Source organism: Pleurodeles waltl, chromosome 4_1, assembly GCF_031143425.1.
Source record: "Pleurodeles waltl isolate 20211129_DDA chromosome 4_1, aPleWal1.hap1.20221129, whole genome shotgun sequence".
NCBI lineage: Eukaryota > Metazoa > Chordata > Amphibia > Caudata > Salamandridae > Pleurodeles > Pleurodeles waltl.
Genome location: NC_090442.1, coordinates 922,505,997 through 922,528,320, shown reverse-complemented (window position 1 = coordinate 922,528,320; position 22,324 = coordinate 922,505,997). Strand labels below are relative to the sequence as shown.

General features: G+C 44.8%; 1 protein-coding gene and 1 long non-coding RNA gene across 11 annotated transcripts in view; one reads left to right on the top strand and one right to left on the bottom strand.

Moving 5' to 3' along the window:
- Positions 1-22,324, bottom strand: part of MAGI2 (membrane associated guanylate kinase, WW and PDZ domain containing 2) — a 2,755,167-nt gene that overhangs the window by 524,117 nt on the left and 2,208,726 nt on the right. The gene's annotated exons all lie outside the window — the stretch shown is intronic.
- Positions 1-22,324, top strand: part of LOC138288280 (uncharacterized) — a 344,175-nt gene that overhangs the window by 321,214 nt on the left and 637 nt on the right. The gene's annotated exons all lie outside the window — the stretch shown is intronic.

Here is a 22,324-nt window from a genome sequence, read left to right as displayed (position 1 = left end):
ATGGCGGTCTTCTCCGCCGTGCCGATCTTCCCAGACTTGCTGGGTTTCTTGTGCCCCTTCCCCACCTTGGAAGGTGTCGCAGCTGACTCCACACTCCCACCTGTACCCCCGGGAGCGGCTTTGGTGGATTGTGTCTTCCCCCTCACCCCCCGGGCACTGGCCAACTTTTGATGCTTGACAGGTGGGGGACTGTCTGTGCTGTGGCTCCTGCCCACTCTGGCTGCCCTACTGCCTGGTGCACTCCTAAATCCGGTGACTACTGGCATCACTGATCCTTTTGATGTTGTGGCTGAGGTGCTAGGTTGGGACCTGGAGAGTCGGGCCCTAGGAAACTGACAGGGTGGGGGAGGTGAGGGAAAGAGGTCAAGGGTGGACAAGAAAAGTTTCTTGGGAACACTGGGATGGGTAACTGGAGGGGGTTTGGGAGTGGAGGAAGAGGTTGTGGTTGTAGGAGGTGTACGTTTGGTGACTTTGGGTGAAGGTGCATGCGCTGGAGGCTGTCGTGAGGTGGATGGCTGTTGGGTGGATGTGTGCCTGCGTTGGTGTACCTTGGGAGGTGGTGTCACAGACACACTGGGAGAGGACACAGGGGATGTGTGAATGGTAGTGGGGGTGGTGACTGCACGTGAGCCGGGTGTGGTGGTGTGTGTGCTGGTGATGTAAGTAGTGGCTGTAGATGTAGTGCATGCAGGTGTGAGTGGAGACGAGACTGGGAGGGAGGAGGGAGACGAGGAGGAGGGGGGCACAGTGGATGCAGTGGATTTTGGTGTGTCTGCATGTGTGTGATGTTTGCATGAGTGTCTGTGGGATGTGTGGTGCTTATGTTTGCCTGAGCTTCCTTTGTGTGTTGGGGTGTGTGCATGCTGGTCTGATGGTGTGCTTGGGGTAGGCTGAGGTACAGGGGTGTGGGTCTGGGTGGAGGAAGTTGGAGGGGGGAGGCTAGAGACAGGGACAATGCCTGCCATCAGTGCTGAGGCCAGAGTCTGAAAAGCTAGCTGAAGGGCTGCCTGACCAGAATGAATGCCCTCCAGGAATACATTGGTTTGTTGCAACTGCCTCTCTACACCCTGGATGGCATTCAAAATGGTAGACTGCCCAACAGTGAGGGACCGGAGGAGGTCAATGGCCTCCTCACTGAGGGCAGCAGGGGTGACTGGGGCAGGGCCTGAGGTGCCTGGGGCGAAGGAGATGCCCACCCTCCTGGGTGAGCGGGCACGGGGCAAAGGCTGAGGGGCTGGTGGGAGGACGGTGCTGGAAGGGGGGGTGGCGGCTGTACCTGTAGATGGGGGGGCACAGATGGGCCCGCCACTACAAGGGAGCTCCCATCAGAGGACGAGTCCATATCACCTCAGCTCCTGTCCCCGCTGTGGAGCTCCCCTCGCCCTCCGTCCCACTGGTGAATTCAGACTCCGTAGTTTCGCCCTCCAGGGCCATGTGGGATGGAGCTCCCTCCTGCTCCGGTGCCACTGCTCCTCCGCCTGATGATGCTAATGCACATAAGAACAGGGAGACCACAAAAAGGGGAGGGGGCGACAGAAGAAAGACATGTTGAGTGCATGCATTACCGCTACCGTTGGTGGACACGACAGACACAGAAGCCCCCTGCACTACGCCGTGCACTTGGGGTCCACTATGTAATCCCTGGGACATGGCCTACAAGGCTATGGCCGACATCTTCACACATGGATGTCACAGGAGCCTGACTAGGTGTAGTTGGCACTGTACCCAGGTGTGGTGGGGTGCCACAGGGCCTGCCTGAAAAAGTGGACCTAACTAGCACCCTTGCCCTGGCCTAGGGGAACCCACAGCCCACCTCCCCCACCCAGACACCTCCACTGCACGCTGAATCAACAGAATGAGAGTGTACTCACCCCCTTGTTGCTGCTGTGATGCCCTCAAGCGCCCATCCAACTCCGGGTACGCCACCGCCAGGATCCTGAACATCATGGGTGTCATGGTGCGACGGGCACACCTTTCACGTTGGGAGGCCATTCCCAGCTGGGCCTCCGCCGTCTTCTTGCTCCAGCGGCAAATGTCCTCCCATCTCTTACAGCAGTGGGTGCTCCGTCTGTGATAGACCCCCAGGGTCCAGACGTCCTTGGCGATGCCACGCCTAATATCCTTCTTCTGGTGGGCGCTGACCTACAGGAATTGTACAGGGGCAAAAGAGAAGTTATTACCAACTGCACCGTCACAGTCATTGGCCCGCATCCCTACCCTTGCCATGTAGCACATGCACTCACCGTTGTTTCATGTACGCCTCATTCTCCGCCCTCCTATCTTTCATCCACCCCACTCCACACAGGCATAGCCCATACAGCATGCTCCCAGTGTACTTACCTGTTTGTCTGGTAGACCGTAGAGTAGCGTGTACTGGGGGAGAACCCCATCCACGAGTTTCTCCAACTCCTTCGATGTGAAGGCAGGGGCCCTTTCCCCAGACGCACGAGCCATTGTCTCTTCCAGACTGAGGTCACAGCAGCACTTGCAGTGAAGGTCCGAGTGATTGAACAGATAGAAAATGGCGGTCACGTCTGCGGCAGTGCGTACCGTCACCGCCGGCGTACATCATCATTGGCTCCTGGGACCCGTAGGGTCCAATGTTAACCAATGCAGATTTGCGTCGCGGTCTTCGACCGCCTACCGCGACGGTGTACAACGCCAGAGCAGTTACCTCATATTCCATTGTCCCACTTTACAGGTCAGGCAGCTGCCATTTCAGGGGCCCACATGGCTCTATTTTTAACTGTATCACACATACCTAGGCCTTGCCTGAACACTCATACATGCTAATTTCAGTTCAGATTATGCATCGTGTTCTGTGTAAGCTGTGTGTACGTACCTCTGAGTCGGTTGACTCTGTGCTCGCTGTTGCCCTTCTTAGGCACTGTCCGCTGGGACATGTGAGGAGATGGCGGCATCCTCCGGTGTACAGACCTCTGGTGGACCTGTCGACAATGGAGAAAAGACATGTAATCATCACCTACAGGCTTGATCGTGCCACAATCCTGGAACTGTGTGCCCAGTTGGAGCCAGACCTGATGTCAGCTATCCGCCATCCCACAGGAATCCCCCCTCGAGTGCAGGTGCTGTCAGTACTCCATTTCCTAGCAAGTGGGTCTTTTCAAACTACAGTGGCCATAGCATCAGGGATGTCCCAGCCTATGTTTTCCAACGTGTTGTCCAGAGTGTTGTATGCCCTGCTGAAACACATGCGGAGCTACATCGTTTTCCCTCAGGTGGAGGATTTGCCTACAGTGAAAGGTGACTTCTCTGCCCTGGGACATATCCCCAACATCATAGGTGCCGTTGATGGGACACATGTGGCCTTGGTCCCCCCCCCACAGGAGTGAACAGGTGTACAGAAACCAGAAGAGTTATCATTCGATGAATGTGCAGATGGTGTGTTTGGCAGACCAGTACATCTCCCATGTTAATGCCAAATTCCCTGGCTCAGTGCATGACGCTTACATCCTGCGGAACATCAGCAATCCTTATGTGATGGGTCAACTCCAGTGGCACTGTGTGTGGCTATAAGGTGAGCACCTGGAACAAAATCAGTGGGAATAGTTGTCTGGGTCTGGGGATATCCCTACAGGTTAGTGTGTGTCTAACAGTTGTACCTCAACATTTGCAGGTGACTCTGGGTACCCCCAACCTGTCATGGCTACTTACCCCAGTGAAGAATCCCAGGTCAAGGGCAGAGGAACGGTAGAATGAGGCCCATGGGTGAACTAGGAGGATTATAAGAGAGGACCTTCGGCCTCCTGAAGGCCAGGTTCAGGTGCCTCCATATGACAGGTGGTTCCCTATTCTACTCACCAAAGAAGGTATGCCAGATCATCGTGGCCTGCTGTATGCTTCACAACTTAGCTTTGTGACGACAGGTGCCTTTTCTGGAGGAGGATGGTCCAGATGAAGGTGTTGTGGGAGCTGTGGAGCCTGTGGACAGTGAAGACGAGGAAGCAGAAGAAGAGGACATCGACAACAGGAACTCGGTTATCCTGCAATACTTCTAGTGAGACACAGGTAAGAAGACAAACCTGCCTACTACATGTAATTTAACACTACTACCTCTCTACTGTCTGTCCATTTCACCCAGTGTATGGTCACTGAGTTTTCACTTTCCCTTACGATTTCACAGATGTGGGTCCCACTGTGTGACATCTGCTTTGTTTCCTCATGGACTACAGCTGTGTGACATAGGTATGTTGACATTACAATTGAAAGAGCATTTTTTCACTGTAATTGCTAATACACTATTTCGAAATCACAGACAGACTCCAGATTGTTTTGTGCTTTAAGGGTGTTTATTTTGGTGCTCAATATTGGAGAATGCTGTAAAATGGTGAGGGGTGATGGTGGAGGAATGTCCATGGCAGAGTCCAGTCTATTTGTTTCACAGGTGTATTGTCCAAAGGGGCATAGGAAGTGGAGCTGGGGAAGTTTGAGGATGGACAAAAGGATGACATTCAGGGCGGTATAATTTCTTGGCGGGGGTCTTGGCATCATTCTCTGTCTTTGTCCTGGATCTCAGGGACCGTTTGCGGGGTGGTTCTCCGTCTGCAGGGGGTGGGGTGCTGGTGTGGTGGTCCTGTGGCGGTGCCTCCTGTCCACTAGCGCCGGCAGAGGTGGTGGGCAGTTCATCGTCCAGGCTAGTGTCAGGGGCCCCTTGTTGTGCGACAGTGTCCCTCCTGGTGTTGAGGAGTTCCTTCAGCACCCCTACGATGGTGCCCAGGGTGGAATTGATGGATCTGAGTTCCTCCCTGAAGCCTAAATACTGGTCCTCCTGCAGCCGCTTGGTCTCCTGAAACTTGGCCAGTACCGTTGCCATCGTCTCCTGGGAATTATGGTATGCTCCCATGATGTTGGAGAGGGCCTCATGGAGAGTGGGTTCCCTGGGCCTGTCCTCCCCCTGTCGCACAGCAGCCCTCCCAGTTCCCTTGTGTTCCTGGGCGTCTGTCCCCTGAACGGTGTGCCCACTACCACTGCCCCCAGGTCCCTGTTGTTGCTGGGTTGGTGAGTTAGCCTGGGTTCCCTGTAGTGGTGGACCCACTGCTGATTGACATGTCCTGGGGACAGACGTATGGGCCCGCTGGGTGGGTGTTGTGCTGGTGTTTCCAGAGGGGGGAAGCTCTGTGGTGGCCTGTGACTGTGTGACTGTGTGAGGGGAACCAACTGTCCCGAGGTCCCAGATTGGCCGGGCTGGTCATCTAGATCCAGTTGGACAGAGCTGCTGTCATCACTGTGGGCCTCTTCTGTTGGTGGTGTGGGCATGTGTGGACCCTCCTGTGCGGTGACGTTGGGTAGGGGTCCTGCAGGGGTGTAAAAGCATGATTATTGCATCTGTGTGTACCATGGCGTGCAATGGGTGGGTGACCGCGTACCACAGTGGTTGCATTCCTGTGTGGGACCTTGTGTGATGATGGTTTAGGAGGGTGTATGGGTATGTGCCGTGGCCATGCATTGGTGATGGGTGTCCATGCTTTGGTGTTGCATGCAGGGCTTGGAGTTGGGATGTGTGGTTTGTGATAGTGGGACATGTGTGAGGAGTTGGAGTGATGGGGTGAGGGCGAGGGTGGGGGCATGTGATAGTATGCAGGTAGGGTGGGGGATAAGGTAGTTAAGGTTTGACTTACCAGAGTCCATTCCTCCAGCTACTCCTTCGAGGCCCTCAGGATGCAGAATCACCAAGACCTGCTCCTCCCATGTTGTTAGTTGTGGGGGAGGAGGTGGGAGCCCACGGAACGCACCTTCCCCCGTAGGTCGTTCCACCTCTTCCTGATGTCATCCCTATTTCTTGGGTGCTGTCCCACTGCGTTGACCCTGTCTACTATTCTGCGCCATAGCTCCATCTTCCTAGCAATGGAGGTGTGCTGCACCTGTGATCCGAATAGCTATGGCTCTACCCAGATTATTTCCTCCACCATGACCCTGAGCTCCTCCTCAGAGAACCTGGGGTGTCTTTGCCATGTCATGGGGTGGCGTGGGTGATGTGTGGGGACAGTGTGTTGTGATATGTGGGGTGATATTTAGTGGTGTGTTGTGTGGGGTGCGTGGATGTTATATGGGTGATGGTGTTGTGTGCCTGTGGATGCTTGTTTGTAGATTGTAGTGTCTCTCTCTGGCCTTCTTTCGGGATTTTGGTAGTAGGGGTTTGTGGGTGATGTGTGTTTTATATTGTATTGGGTGTGTGGGAGTAGTGTGTGTGTATGCGTATCAGGTGTGTGTATTTCGAATTGTCCAATGTGGTAGTGTTTTGTATATGTGTGTGTATTTTGAGCGTGGCGGTGTGGATTCGTGGGTCATCATAGTGTGGGCATATTCCTGTTGGCGTGACGGTGGAGGTTTTGTTATCGCCAGTTTATCACTGACCTTTGGTGTGGCGGACTTGTGTGGGTGTCTATATTTTGGCGGATTCCGAGCTGTGGGTCATGATGACCGTGGCAGAATTCCACAGCCGCAACGGTATGTTGGAGGTCTTGTGCACGGCAGAAAGCGGCTTTTACCGCCAATGTTGTAATGACCCCCATGGTACGAGACAGCTGTTGAAGACTTGTAGTAAGTTTGAATGGGATGAAGAGTGTGTGAAGGCATTTCAGAACATCCAAGATGCCGTTAGCAAAACAGCACTCATTCTTGGGTTTGATCCAGCATTACTTCCAATCATAAAGGTGGATGCCAGCAAGAAGGGTTTAGGTGCAGTACTGATTAACAAGGAGGAGGGTGTGTGACTGGATTTGCTTTGCAAAGTCTTACACCTGCTGAAGAGGCCTATGCAGTCATCAAAGGAGAAACAATTCCTTGTGTATGGAGCATAGAACATTTCAGAGCATTGGTGTGGGGTACAGAATTTGACCCAACCAGACAGATCATAAACCATTGGTAAGGCTGCTTTCTTAAGGTGGTTTCTTAAAGATGTCTGCAAGAATTGCAAGGTTTTCCATGACTTTGTAGGATTTCAATTATTGGTTAAGATATTTACAGGGGCCTCATTTACAAGGAGCTTGCGCCACAGTTGCATCATTTTTTTTTTTACGTATTGGTGGCACACTCTCAGCTCCACATTGCCCCATATTTACAAACTGATGCATTGGGCATTGCGTCACATTAAAGCTTTGTTGGAACAGCCTATGCCGCACAGTGTATAATGTATGCAGGATAGGCGCCCCCATGTAAAAATCCACTTAGAACTGACGTAGTGAAACTTACCAGTTTTTCACTGTGTCGCTCCAAACCCAGGCGTAAGAATTGATGCAGAGGTTTTATTACGGGGCTCGCTTCTGTTTTTGACGAATTGCTGGAGTTGTGCCGTCATAAGGTAAACTACAGCAATGCTTCACTTTTGGGGCTCTTGCGTTGCAGCAGGCTATCCACTGACGCATTCTTGGAACCTTACGCCATGGAGCCTCGTAATGTAAATATGACGCATCCATAGATTAGTAAGCTCATCCGACACAGGTGCAAGAAATTTGATGAATCACTGCCGCAACACAACAATGTGTCATTTCTTGTAAATGAGACCCCAGGTATGCAAAATAAGGTGGTGGACTGTTTACATTGCATACCCCTACCTGTCAAAGAATTGGCAAGGAATGAGCAGGGCACGCTGCACAGTGGATAACTTGCCTGCGCTTCTCGAGGCCCTTGCTAGGATGGGACTTCATCCACCAGCTCTCCCTGAACTCCCTGCTGGGAGGTGGGGCCTGCTGAAAAGTGCCAAGGACACACCAGAGCAGGGCAAAATAGGGCCAAGAGTGGGCCAGTCTGCAGCTGTCCCTGGCCAGATGAGGCTGGGCTGGGTTGCCAGTCTTCAATTCACCATATGGTGATTTTATTCAGGTACTGCACAGTACACACAGATTCTATACCTATGGATCATGGCCCAGACAGTAGCTTGTTGTCATTAGTACCCCACAACAAGCCCTCTACCCCCTGCAAAGTGGAAAAGGTGTCAGGGGCAAGAAAGGGGTTACTACACCCAGACTTTCAAACTGTTACAAATGTTGCTACCACGTTAGCCCCCACTAATACCAACATGTCTTTGCCTGGGGACCTAGACAGATTTCAGGAAGAATTCCTTAACACATTAAGGTAAATAATGGCCAATCTACTCCTAGCCGTTGCTCCTAGCTTGGGTGAGGTTGAAGATTGCCGGAAAAGCTGAAGGGACTTGTGCCTTGTTGATACAGGCATACATTCTCTCTATTCTGGGACTGCACAATTGGTCTCTGCTACACCAGCCAGTAGCTTAAGCCCGCCTTTGAGTGCTGATATTGACAGCAACACAGTAAACAGTGTTCCTGCATCACATTGTTCCAGCCACATCCATCATGCTCCAGTAGACCGTGATATGGGTGGCCCACTTCTGCCAGAAAGGGTATTATCCAAGGCTAGTCAGCTTCAGCCCAATCATGTACCTTTGGATGGCAATCTTAGAAATAGAAAGTTATTCAACTGCCTGAACTCCCTTCTGGTAACTCTTTGGGGAATAGGATTTGGAATGGCATTAAAGATCTCTAAAATCCAGTGACCATCAATCTGCCTCTGGCCTGCTGCCCTTACGCAGTAATGGTCAATGTTCCCCCTTTGTTATCTGGTAAAAACAAAATCCCTGATCAGTTAAAAAATAAAGTTTTACATTGGCTCCAATCCAAGAATATATTCCTGATCAAATGTTGGTGACAAGAAAAATGGGATGGCTTGGCATGACAAGATAAAGCTCTCAAGGGGGATTGCATTATTATTAATTACAAGCACCTGAGACTTGCAGGAGAGTCTTTGACAAGGTTGGCATTAATCACCCCAAACACCTGAAATATTGCACTCCTTCTATGGGGCTATTTCTATCAACACCTATGCTGAGTTCAAATGTTGATTTTCAGCCAACCACATAATCAGTTGTTGACTGGCCATAATTTACCCTGCATCCCTGATGTCGCGCCTTCTCTAACAGGTTCCAAGAATTGAGTACTTAGCAGGACAGCAATTGATGTTCTCCTTTTAGTAATGTGGTTAATTGTGGGGCTAAATCAATAGAACAGGATATAGGACTGATTAATTCTGACCTGATATGCACAACCAAATTGGTGGTTCTTGTCACTGCTACAGCCCTTCAGTCAACTGTGCATGTCAACTCAGACACCTGTCACATCTCTGAGATATAGCAATTGGGTTCATGAAGGAGCATGCCAATCTGTTACTTGGAATGTGTGTGGGCTCCTAAATAAGTTGGACTCACCATATAGGCTTTACATTACCTCTATTTCTGATGTAAATTGTGTTCAGGAAACCTGGTGTGTGGCCCATACTCATGTTGAAGGCTTTTGTTTCCACTTTTTAGGTGCCATACCCTCTCCATTAGGGCAGGCTGAGAGGGCCTACACATTTTAATCTCAAACAAGCTACTTCTCACCACAAGAAGGTTGGTGTTTGTCTCACGCACTCCCAGTTTCTTTGGTATAATTTAAGGGTAGTCCCGATGTTGTGGTGTTTAATTTTTAGAATAATATTTTAGATTCTTCCCACAGTACTGTGATTAGTGTTCCTGATACAGGCTTGGGAGCTTTTCTGCTCCCAACTCATTCAATTTTTTTAATGATTTGGGCAGGCAATTTTAATAGCCAGATTTTTCCCCTGCCTGTGAGGCGGGGATGCGGGGTCACAATGCAGAACAGGTAGGCACCCCACACTCCCCACATAATGATTAAGGAAAAGCATTGAACTCCTTAATTTTTAAATATGACCTTCTTTTGTTGGATTCTAGATGTACAGATAATGGTGAGCAGATCCCCTCTTTAAATGGTAGAGATGCTCATTCTGTTACTGATCATGTCTTAAACTTCTCGTCCATGATTAATATCGTCTGTCCACCTTGCATTATATCAACATCAATGAGTGACAAATTGATTTGTCAATACCCCTTTAGGTAAAAAGTGGCAATGAACCTGCATGTGTAGCTAATATTGCAGCAGTTTGGCCTTAAGGAGATTTTGTGAAATGGGCGGGGATAGATCTACTTAGTGTATTACAATTAATAACAAGGAATTCTGTTGAATTCAGCTATTGTCTGGAAAAGGTGCTGGCTCATGATAAGTTATTGTCTTTCTTTGGTCAGATTATCCAGACAGTATGACTCACACAACCCCTAAGATCATACAAAACCAGTAACCATGGATGGTTTGATCATTCATGTCCTCAGGCTTCCAAGCTTGTGAGAACTGCCTTGCATAGTACTGCCAGGTATCACACAGTAATTCAGCTTGTACGTAAAAATTATAATCAGGTACTTGCAACCAGGAAAAAGGGGCTACAGGAAGAGGCCTGGTCCAATCAGCTCTAGGTGCTGAGACAAAAAACATAAAATTGTTCTGGAGCACATTTTTTTTTTTTTTAAAGTGTCTCTATCTTACTTCTCTTATGTCTTGTGAATCATGGGTTTCCCATTTTTCAGACATCTTTGATTCAAATCAGGAGGTTAGTTGGCCAGCAGAGGGTGAGGGAGAGAGTTATGTAAGCATTATCCTGACAGATATTAGCCTTAAGGAGTATCTCTTACTTTAGAAGAAAACACAGGAAGGAAGGTACCAAGACCAGATGGGGTAGTATCAGAGGGCGGTTCTGACTATCCGGTCCACCACGATTTTTTGCTTTTGGATCACCCGTTGTTCAACCTTTTACTGTGAGGGAGCCTTTTATCCTGGGACTGATCCACAATAGACTCAATGTAAAATGAACTGTGTGCGTTTACCACCAGTGCCACCGTGTTAAGGTGAGGCTGCTGAAACACAGCAAGGCTAGGAGGTCCAGGGTTGGTTTCATGTGATCACCTGTGTACACACATGTGCAGCAGTGTGAGGGGAGCGCAGAGAGGACTCCTGTTGTGTGCAGCCCAAAAACTGTGCCTATGTAGCCAGGTGCAGAAGGGACAATGCAGTGTGGGTGGTAACATGGAGTAGGCCTTGTGAGATGGATGAACACATATAAGAGGTAGTCAGTGTGTTCTACTGTCTTGACACTCCATTATATTCCAATGGGAACCACTGCCCTACGGTGCAACTCCAGTTCCTTAGGGTCCACAAGAGTCATGCCAATGTACACTGTAAGCTGTATGAAAAGAACAATGCAGTAGGTTACAAAAGCAAATATCTGTACAGGTTATGGGTCATGCAGGAATGTCATCTTTCTCTGACTCAACTCGGGATCAGGGTCCAGGCCTTTGTGGCCCTGCTGGACTGGATTAATAGCAGTTCCCTCCAGCTGCAGGAATAGAGTCCTTCATCAATCAGCCAGCTGTCATCTTGTGCTGGAAAATAGGCCTGCCCCAGGCCACTCAGTGAGGAATGGGCTCCTTGGAGGAACTGCTGGGGGAGACTCTGGCAGGAAAGTTAGGGAGAAGGGGAGCTTAGACGAGCTGAGAACCTCGGAGCACATGTGGCAACTGACTACTGGGTGATGCCATTTTGAGCTATCCCAGAAGACTGTGCCAGAAGGTTGGGTTAAGAGTAGATAGGTGATGTGGCAGGATAGGCTAGAGGTGAGAGAGAGTGGACTCTCTTCAACATGCTTTTCTGCAGAACACTGGTAATGAAGACAGGCATCATGGACAACTGGAAGGAAGAACCCTGTGACTGCCCACTTGGGCATGGACTCTGCCCCTTATTGACTCCAGACCCAGAGGAGTACACCCCCAGGACCTGGTAAGCTGGTCCCCTTGCTCCCTCAAAGGACCAGTTGGGGAAAAAGACTGGGCTTCTGCGCAAGGTAGGTGTGCTGCCCAAAGAGAGAGAGAGGTACCCAAATGAAGCACTGGTGCAAGGAGTCAATGAGACTGGTCCCCTACCAAGTTGGGGACCTTCGCAGCTAGGAGGCCTGAAGAAAGTGTCCCACATGGCAAGGCTCACCACAGGGAGTGAAAGGACACCAAGACCGCCCAAAATGGCCCACGGTGGCCAGAGATATACCTGAGGTGAGGCAAATGACCTTTGACCTCTAGGGAGGACCAGTGGTGAAGCACCTGGCGCTCAACCACTTATTTCCACATGCCCTCGGGGTGGGCCAGGGCCTAGGGGCTGCCCCCAAGAAGATGCAATGGCTGGGAGTGCTATTGCTTGTCCTCAGAGGAAGGTCCATTTTAAGGGAGTGCTGTTGTGCCCCCTCGATGTGGGTGGGGAGGGGTCCAGGACCCCACCCCTGGGCCCCAACAAAGAAAATGAAGTTAGGGAGTGCCGTTGTGCTCCTTGTGAAGATGCCCCCAAGGGAGAAGCAAAAGCCAGAGAACGCAACACAGCCCCACCCAAAGTGCTCATAAGGTGCGGGTGGATCTGCAAGAGGGGCACAGCTTTCCCCCAAGAAAGTTTCTAATGTCCCCACCCTCAGTTTCATGGGATTTGAAAAGGATCACCCCTTAAGGATCTTAATGTGTTTTCAAGCACAGTCCCAGCTGGAACCTTAGTTCACGGTGGTGGAACTGCGCTCTCTATGGGTGAGGATCATTGCTGCAGATCTTGTGGCCTGAATGTGATTAACAATGGATTGTCACAATGGTGACCACCCTCTAGGGTTGAAAGGCTATAATTACATTTGTTTTTACAGAATTTTAGTCTTTTATAGACTATGGCTAAAGCGCAGCATGTTATGCTGAATGTGATTACAAATGTATGGCTGCAGCATTGCAGCCAATGATGTGACACATGTATGGTCATATGAAAAGACACTCTATAGGGTGAGAGATGGTATTACGCAACTGTGAACAACCAAGTTATGTCCTTTAGGGACTATGTCAACTATGCGTTGTTTTTATGTTGAATGCTTCAATGTGGAATATCATGAAACTTGGGGTGTGGTTAGGCTGCCAAGATCATGCTGAGAGTAATCCTAACAGCACAAATCATTCCAACATGCCTAGATATGCTTCTTGTTAATGCTTTATCTGATTAACAAGACTGACAGACACTAGCTATCAAAGTAGATAAAGTTTATTGCCAGTATTAGGTACTCTCACTCCAAGTTACAGTTAGATATTGCATTGGTTTAAAAGTGAATGTTTTGCCATGTGGGCTGTTGGTCTACCTCTCCTTTTGTTAGAGTCAAGAATGATTATGTAATATCACCTAAGAGTAATTCCATCAGCTTGTATATTTTTGTAAATTGTTGCATAGTATTAAGTAGTGTGTGTGTTTAATAAATGTACTCTTCCTTTTTCAAAAGAAAAAGAAGAGACTGGACAATTATTTATTGAGTATTATTCTTGTGTACTTGTGAATGGTGATTACTAGCACCCAACACCCACCACTTCTCTTGAGTAAGGTTTGGGCTGCTCTGTCACGCTACCCTATGAGAGTGAAGCGCTTTAATGGGGTGTTTCGTTCCCAGTGGTGGTTGAGTGCAAACCCATTACTTGTGCAGGTCACACAACTAATAGCCGACCTTCCAACAGGTACCAGTTGTTATGTTTAAAACATCAGGTGGTTAATGGGGCCCCATCCTGACTCAGGTGCTTAATGCGGACGCCGAGTGCACAATCCCTTCTACCTGGAAATTTTCAATTATAGTACTTATTTTTGAGAAGGGAGATAAATCGGACTCTAAATGTTACCTTCCCATTTCCCTCTTAGACACATCAGCTAAACTCATGGGCAAAGTACTTTTAAAGAGATTGGAGGAATGGGCTTTGGGTAATTCTATGCTATCAAAGGTTCAGTTTGGGTTTAGGAGGGGCCTGGGACAGTCTAGCAGTGTGTGAACTTCGAATTGCTGATTGGAAAGTATACCAAAGCCAATGCAGGGTCTCCTTATTTTTGTTTTGCTGATCCAAGTAGTGCCTTTAACCTGGTTGACCATTCAGTTCTTCGGTCATCCTTGATGTTCCTTGGTGCCCCATAGGAGATAGTCTGCTTTCTTCCACGGCTATATAAAAATTTTACAGCCAAGATTCCATATGGCCCCAATGGGAAATTAAGAGGGAAATTAGGCAGGGCTGTGTATTGGCTTCATTTTTGTTTTCTCTCTATAATAACGGGTTCAGTGGTTTTCTTCACAATCTGTAGGCTGATGCACCCAGCATGGCCAATCGCCCCATCCCTGTGTTGTTATATGCCTATGACACCATTTTACTTTCTAGAATGCCCATTGGCATGCAGAAACTGATTAATACATTTGTGGACTATATGGAGTCTAGGAAAATGGTGATTAATAAAATGAAAACATATATAATGACCTGCGGGAAGAAGTTGCAGAAGAGCAGATTGTTTTTTATTGGGTATTCACCAATACCAAGAGTGAAATATTTTTGTTAGTTAGGGATTCTTTTTCCGAATAGTGGTACATGGTCCCAACAGATTATAAGTGTCAGATCAAAGATGAGCTGAAACTGAGAGGGGATTCTTAGGTTTTCTCTTATGTTTGGTAGCTGGCCTGTGAAAGAGATGATCAACATATATAAGGTAAAAAGGTTGTCTACTGCTTTATTTTGGGAGGGCTGTAGAGCTATGTTCCTAGTAACTCCGTCCAGGTTGAGGAGAACTCCTTTTTAAGGCACCTGCTATGTTTACCAGCCTCCAAATCATCCTTGATTGTCATAAGGAGATAGGGATGCAATTCCTAGTAGATCTGCTTCTACTGAAACCCTTACTATTTTGTATTCTATTTGGACTAAATCTGAAACATGTTTTACCTAATCAGTCATCTCTGATTGCCTAGCTTTAGACTATACTCTTAATATCCCCTGGATCTTGTATATAACTGATTTTAATTAATATTTAATGTATCTGTACTGCATGACCGGCACAGGACGTCATCCCTTGATGAGAATAGAATTAAAGCTACTTTTTTTAAATATAGGCAGGATTGTAGAATGTGTGAAGAACTGAGGAAACAACAGTTGCCTTTTACTTGCTGATTGATTTACAGGAGGTATGTCAACGCTATTTGTCCTGGGAGAATAATATTCAACACCATTTTGTTTTGACTAGGTTGCGTTTGGGCACAGTACATCATTTAGCTGCCTTTCCTGAAATGAAGGTACAACCACTGAATATGATTCCCAATCCCTTTGATGGCTATTCTCAGCATAGCCCACAGAATTTTAGGAGCTATTACCTTAAGTCAATCTTTTGCGCACCGAATATCAGGGTTTATAAATGTGCATTAAGCCATTTGTTTGCATTTGAAGATCCTGCTGTATGTTATAAAGTTGCACTTTTTGTATGGCGGGCACTACACCTTAGGCAAAGTATTATATTCTAGTGGAACACAAGGGAAGATTTGAATGTTTTCATTAAATTTTCTTTATTGCTATTACTTTATCATTCATGTTTTTATATCTATTCATATTGATTGATGAATTATTCCATTGTACTTTTATTTTTTAATTGAATTGAATGAGATTAATTTCAGGTGGCATATGCTGATGACAAGGGTTTGGACTCTTTAGGGAGGGAAGAGTGGAAAGATGCATATGAAAGGGATGTTGAACTGGCAATTGTAAAAAAGTATGTCCAGGAAGGAAGGGTGGTTAAGAAGAATTGTCCAGATGTAATAAATATATTCGAGGAGGTCAGAAATGAATTAAGCATGGAGGGAAGGAAGAATTGTACCCCAGCAGTGTTTGAAGAAGAAAGTGTTGAAATTATGCTGTGAAGAGCATTTTGGTATAGTGAGAATGAACAAAAGAGTGATGGCTTTGTACTGGTGGCCAGGAATGGATCTGGGCATAGAGACAGATGTAAGGTACTATGTGCAGTGTGCTGGCTCTGAGATGAGTTTGAAGACTATGAGACCTTCTCTGATGCCAAAGGAGTATCCTAAAATGATGTGGGAAGTGTTGGCTGTAGGTTTTGTTGGGCCATCCCAGACAGAAATGGGGAGAACAAATATATAATTGTATTTTAAGATTATGTCAGTAAGTGGGTAGAATTGGAAATTGTGCAAAAATCTGACATGGAGACAGTAGTGAAATTTTTGGCCAGCGTGTTTATGGGGGGAAGTGGGTTTTCCTGAAAAATTGTTGAGGGATAATGGACCCCAATTTAAGGGAGTTGTTATGGAAGAGTTCCTTAAAAGGAATGGTAATAAACATTTGAATACCTCAGTTTATCATCCAGCTGGAAATGGTGCAGTTGAGTGATTTAATCATGTGATTAAAGAAACAGTTCAGATAGCATGTGGAAATTGTAAGAAATGGGGGGTTGGGATAAAGATGATGGTATGGATGTATTGTTTAACTCCTTCACTCACAGATTTCAGTCCTTTTGTTCATATTTGTAGTAGTGAACCATACACCAAAGATAATTTGTGATGGATGGATAGTGCAAGAAAATATACTGAAAGCTCTGTGTGTGTACAAAGATTATGTTGATGCTCAAAGAGGCACAAGGGTAGAGAAACTGGTGGAAGGTGATTGGATGAAAGAAAAATAATTGGGGAAAGTTACTAAAGGGAAGAGTGTGTGTCGAATCACTAAGAGCTGTGGAATGTTTGAAAACTCAGCAAGATTAAGTGATAACAAGGTGTGGCACATGAGTCGTATGGCAAAGTGCTTGGGGCAAGAAAATGTGTAGAAGTCCATTGAGATAAATGAGTCTCATGAGGAAGAATGGCTATGGCAGTATGATGAGATTATGGACCAAAACAGTGGAGTGAAATAATATGCAGAAGTAAATGGAATTTCACATCATAGAACTGCTCATGACTCAAGCCATTTGCATGTGTAATATTAATTTAAATTGAATTCAATTGAATTTGATACTCAGGTCCTTTGTTGGGTTTCATTTTCTTTTTTAAACAGCAAACACTTCTATTTGATGCTTCAAATAACAATAACAAAAGTCTAACTATGATTTCTCATTCAAACAGAAGCTAGTAATATTACAGACTGACAAAAAGCCTAGAGATCATTATAACATGAAGTGAATAGTCATGCAAATTTAAAAGTGTGTTTTTGTGTCTGATTTAGATTTGTGAATCACAAATCGTTTCTTTGTCACTATTCCTTTCTAAATGAACCAATCTGTTTTTGCAAATAACATTTTTTCTATGCCTAAAATATTTTTATGAATGCCTTTTCTTGTGCCGTAAACTGGTAGTTTTTATATGCAAAACTTTTAAACTTTTAAAAGAGTAAATATATATTTATCATGATTCGTTATGAATTGATTTGATTGTACTCAAGAATCAAATGATTCTATAACAAATCAGGTCATACATTCACTTTTCTTGGGAAGTATACACCTGTTTGCATTAATGAAGCATATTAAAGCAGAAGAAGTGGACTACAAATTCCCAACAATAAAGTAGACTTTCTCAAACACTTACAGCCCAATGGGCTGTATAATACGTTTGGGAAAATAACATAGTAAAATGATAAAAAAAAGCTTTTTTTCCAAATGAAAACAGGCATTTTCCAATGTCCATTGTAGTGATGTATTTTTACGTCAAGTGGTGTTTAAAGGTATTTTATGATAACATAACCTCACTGCTAAAGGAAACATATTCACCTGGAATTCATTAGTTCCAAGCAGATTGATTCAAATTATTTTCCATTAATTATTTTAGAAACATATATCATAAATATATATCATCTCTTGCAATATATTTCTCAGTGACAGGCATATAAGTCAAAAGAATATATAAAATCTAATAATATCTCACAATCTCCCTTATTTTATCTTTATTATAGGCTCAAGAGATACCTCTTTCTATTACAATACTGCTAATTATAAACCTTTTTTATCCATTATTATCTCAGGAGTTTGCAACATCTGTAAATATTGAAATTCTTGTTTACTAGATTTAATTTGAAGATTATTTTTCTGTACCTACATGTTAACACCTGCACATCTGAGATCTGAGTAAAACGCATTATTATGCTGACTAGTGTCAGATATGTATTCATTACCATCAACTGAATTGTTGATTAAATGCCACACTTAAACCAGATAAGGTCTTAAGTTTTTCACATTTTTGGCACTTGAAGGTGTCTTGACCTTTGCTTTGTTAATATCTGTGCACAGACCAGTGGTAGCCATTTAACCAACATGTGTTCGGCACCTTTTGTGATCCCTTTAGTGTGGTGAGGTAGAAGCCCACATTGTTGACTTAAAGGAGAAGTAGAATTAAACAGTTGTCAATTTTGGGTGAGTTATAAGCATCTTGGTTAATGTGTGAACCCATGTAATTGGCATATATGTCAACCACTAAGGGTGCCAGTGCAGACAATTGTTTGACTCACTAAGAAACAGCAACATCTTTGCACACTATCACTTATTGTCCTACTTCAAATGAGATAGTGAGTTCCTTTGTTCACATAGAATCAATTAAATTAGCTGTGAAGTTACAACTTTCAGTTAGTAAAAATTGCCAATAGTGACCTCTAGATTAGTAATATTCATGTACATCTTTCCATGCTTCACTTTGATTTATTTTGTAGCAAACATGTATACTTTTCAAAACTACTTTACTATGTCACACCCTTTTACATCAAGCATCGAATTGCTCATCATCTCTACCTGTTTCTGAAGATTGGAAATAATAATGCAGCCCATTAACTCCTCTTTAGTAGCTCAAAATAGAATGTTCCTATGACAAGCCATAACGTCTATCCACCAATTTAAAAATTGGAATAGTTAAACATTCCACTAATTTTTGTGAAATCACAGTTGTAACAAGTGTACTGTTAAACACATTTTCCCAAAGCTGTATCTGCAGGTCAGAAAGAGAAAGAGATACCACCATAAATACTCCAGTTAGTACATTAGCAATATTTAGACAAATATTTGTCTAAGCCTGCTAAATCTCTTTAATTAGTATGCTGAAGATTGGTACACGTGAAGGATTTTTTCCATGGTGTAATATACTCAAATATTAAAGTCAGAATATATTCTTCTTAAACTTGAGACAGAAAATTAAAACCCTGTATCAATTCTTGGGTCATCTTATTTTTAGTATAACTAACAAGCATCTGGAATTGGAATACATCTTCTGCCTTGCAGGCAGCTTGTAAGTGATACCACATTAATTACCTGAAAGGTAATCTCATTTCCTGTTTAATTATCCTATATTCCATCCTCCATGAAACCTCCACTTTCACCCTGCTCTTTTTACAATTTTGCAATTCATTTAAAAAAAAAAATTGCTGGACTGTCAAATAAATATTTTCTCTCAAGTCCAAAAGAGAGGTTGTGTCAGTAAGTGTATTCTTGATTTATTTATTTAAAGACATTATGAAAAGCACAGTATACTTTTACTAGGTATTATACTCTATTTGAGTATGTCAAAACAGCTGACAATTGCCTTGAATTACGCATTTGGAAGTTAAAAATGGGTCAACAGGATTCCTCCTAAGGTATCTTCCATTGCAAGTGGCTCAATGCACTGCAAGGAGGGATGAAGGTTACCATTGTACTTTTTACCGACTATACAAGTAATAGTAAACGCAAAGGGTCTATTGTCACGTTCCAGTTATAAGCAGAATGTATATGAAACTTTTGAGAAGTTAGAAATATGAATCAAGATTAAGGGTCTTATTATGACCTTGACGGAGGGGTTTTCACCATGATAAATGTGATGGATATCCTGTCTGCCGTATTATGATCCCATTATATTCTATGGAGATCGTAATACAGCAGATGGGATATCAGTCACATTGGTGATGGAGGAAACCCCTCTGTCAAGGTCATATTAAGGCCCATGGTCTATAACAATGTTTGCTATACAATTAAAAGAATTAAGATTAGCATGATACTCACACACAATTTGTCCACTGGCATCTCTTAAACAATAGTGTATCATGAAATCTTACAAATTTTCCCAGCATCATCCACCTTTTGATAAACAGTGGAACACTATCAAATAGACACTATGTCATCCCTTTTCACATCCATCGTATACAGCAGTAAACTTCTTTCAATCTTTGCACTGAAACTGCAAACATTATGCATGAACATTTTTTCAAACATGGGACGGCATAAAAGGGAAATCTAGAAGTCAAAACAATCACCATGAAAAAGATTCTTGGACAATAGCCTGATTTAAAATAATTGTAATAACTGTTAATTACTCTCACATATAGCACTTTTTAGTTAATTGGCATAAGTGATTAGGGGTTCTAAATAAAATATGTTTTACATTACAATTCTGATCAGTTGTTACCCATATTTTCAACATTACCTCCCTTATTTACATCATATCTTGCATGCCCAGCCATGGCACAAATGCTAGGAATGACAAGAAAGGAACAATAATCCTATTGTGACAGACTAAGTAATAATAAGGGGTTGCAAGCTTAGTGATTGGTTTCTAAAAGTCTTTATTTCTTTCTTTTAGATTTTACTGTTATTTCTTCAGTTCACTATTGTCACGAGTTCTTCACAGGTTTGTAGTCCTTGAGTGGCTGGCGGGAAGGGGGTCGGAATCCCCATGGCGCCGCCGTGGAGGATTCACAGGGGCAGTGGTCTCGCACCGCCAGGGTAGGAATGACCCCATAATACTAATGGCAATTTCTTTCCCCAGTTTTTCACAGAGTCATTAATTGCTTTTCATAAGAGGTTTTTAATGGTCTTATTATACCTTTCAACAAGACCATCTGTCTGAGGATGATAGACCGATGTCCGTATTTGTCGAACGCCTAGGGTCCTGCAGATCTCCAACATCAACCGAAACATAAAAGGGGTTCCCTGATCAGTTAGTAGTTCTTTCAGGAACCCAACTCGGGAAAAAAAACTCAATCATTGCTTGAGCCACCGTTTTAGTAGTCATGCTTGCCACTGGAATAGCTTATGGGTATCTAGTTGCATAATCTACAAGCACTAAAAGGTATTGGTGACCCTTGGAGGAGGGTGGAAGGGGTCCCACAAGATCCATACCGACCCGAGTGAAGGGGGTGTCTATGATTGGTAAGGGAAGGAGAGGTGCCTTTGGGTATTGTGAGGGATTAACCAAATTACATTTTGGGCATTGCTGACAATGTTTCCGTATGTCACCATAGACCTCCGGCCAGTAAAATCTCCTAGTTATAGATTTTTCCATTTTATCCTGTCCTAGATGACCTTCTCCATTATCACCATGTGCTAGGTTTAATACTTGTTCTCTGATTCCTGGGGAACTACCAACTGGGGTTTTCTATTATCAGAAGAAGGACATACTCGGTATAACAAATTATATTGATTTGAAAATAGGGACCTACCGTCTGGGGTGCGTGAGTTAAGGCAGTATGCCAGGCATTTTTAAGAGTTGGATCGTCCCTCTGCGACTGCCAGAACTGTCTGGCGACTGACAGAATCAGTTTCCTGGAATCCCTTTGAGGGATATGGTGGGATGTTTGGCCCCTGTAATATGCTTTCTTCTACTCTCGTTTTTTTGTGATCTAGTTCGTTTTTTTGGTGGGGTATTGTTCTCTTTCTCTGAGGATACAAATGGTGCCTCACTCCACCAGGTGTCACTTTGATGAGTATGATTCAAGGTTTCTAAGAGTTCGGGGAATGCTTTACAGTCTGTTCCCAGAATAAAGTCTTCACCCAGGTTTGGGATAACTCCTACAAGAAGGGATTCCTCCTGTCCTTTCCAGTTTATCTGGATGACTGCTACGGGGTACCTTTTACTTTCCCCATGTACGCATGTGATCAATACCTTTTCGTTCGTTACCCATTGGCCTGGTTGTACGTATGCTTGATCAATGACACTCTGACTACAGCCAGAATCTACCAGAGTTTTCCTTTTCTCTAGTCATTCCAATCTCCATTGGTTCTCCTTGGTCCCCTTTCACAGGACAGTTACGCCCGATGTGACCCCATTGGGCACAATGTAAACATTGTGGGCCTGTTGTGGGTTCTTTGGGGGGAATAAGATAGGGACAAGGTTTTTCTGTAGGTAACCCCAGTAATGGTTTATAAGAAATATGCTTAAGCTGACTGGGGTTTGAAGATGACGATATTGGTTTTGGATTGAAGCCCCGGAAGTCGGGCACTCGGTGATAGGCACAGGCCAACGGTAGTATTATTAAAGCCTGGATGTTGGCGAATCCAATTTCTTGTAGAGGTGGGTAATGCATCTAAGTATTGTTCTAACACTATTAACTCAAACATATCTTCCTTTGTAGTGTCAGCAGAGTTTAGCCATTTACTGGCTTCATGACGGACCCTATAATATAGGGTACAGGGATTCTCCTGAGCCACCCATTTCGTATGCCGGAAGCGAAGGCGATAATTTTCCTTGTCTAGTCCTACCCACTCCAGAATGGCTTTTTTAATTTCAGCATAGGGGGTTACCCCTCCTGGATTCACTGCCTGATATGCTGCCTGAAGATTTCCAGTTAACAGTGGAGCAATAA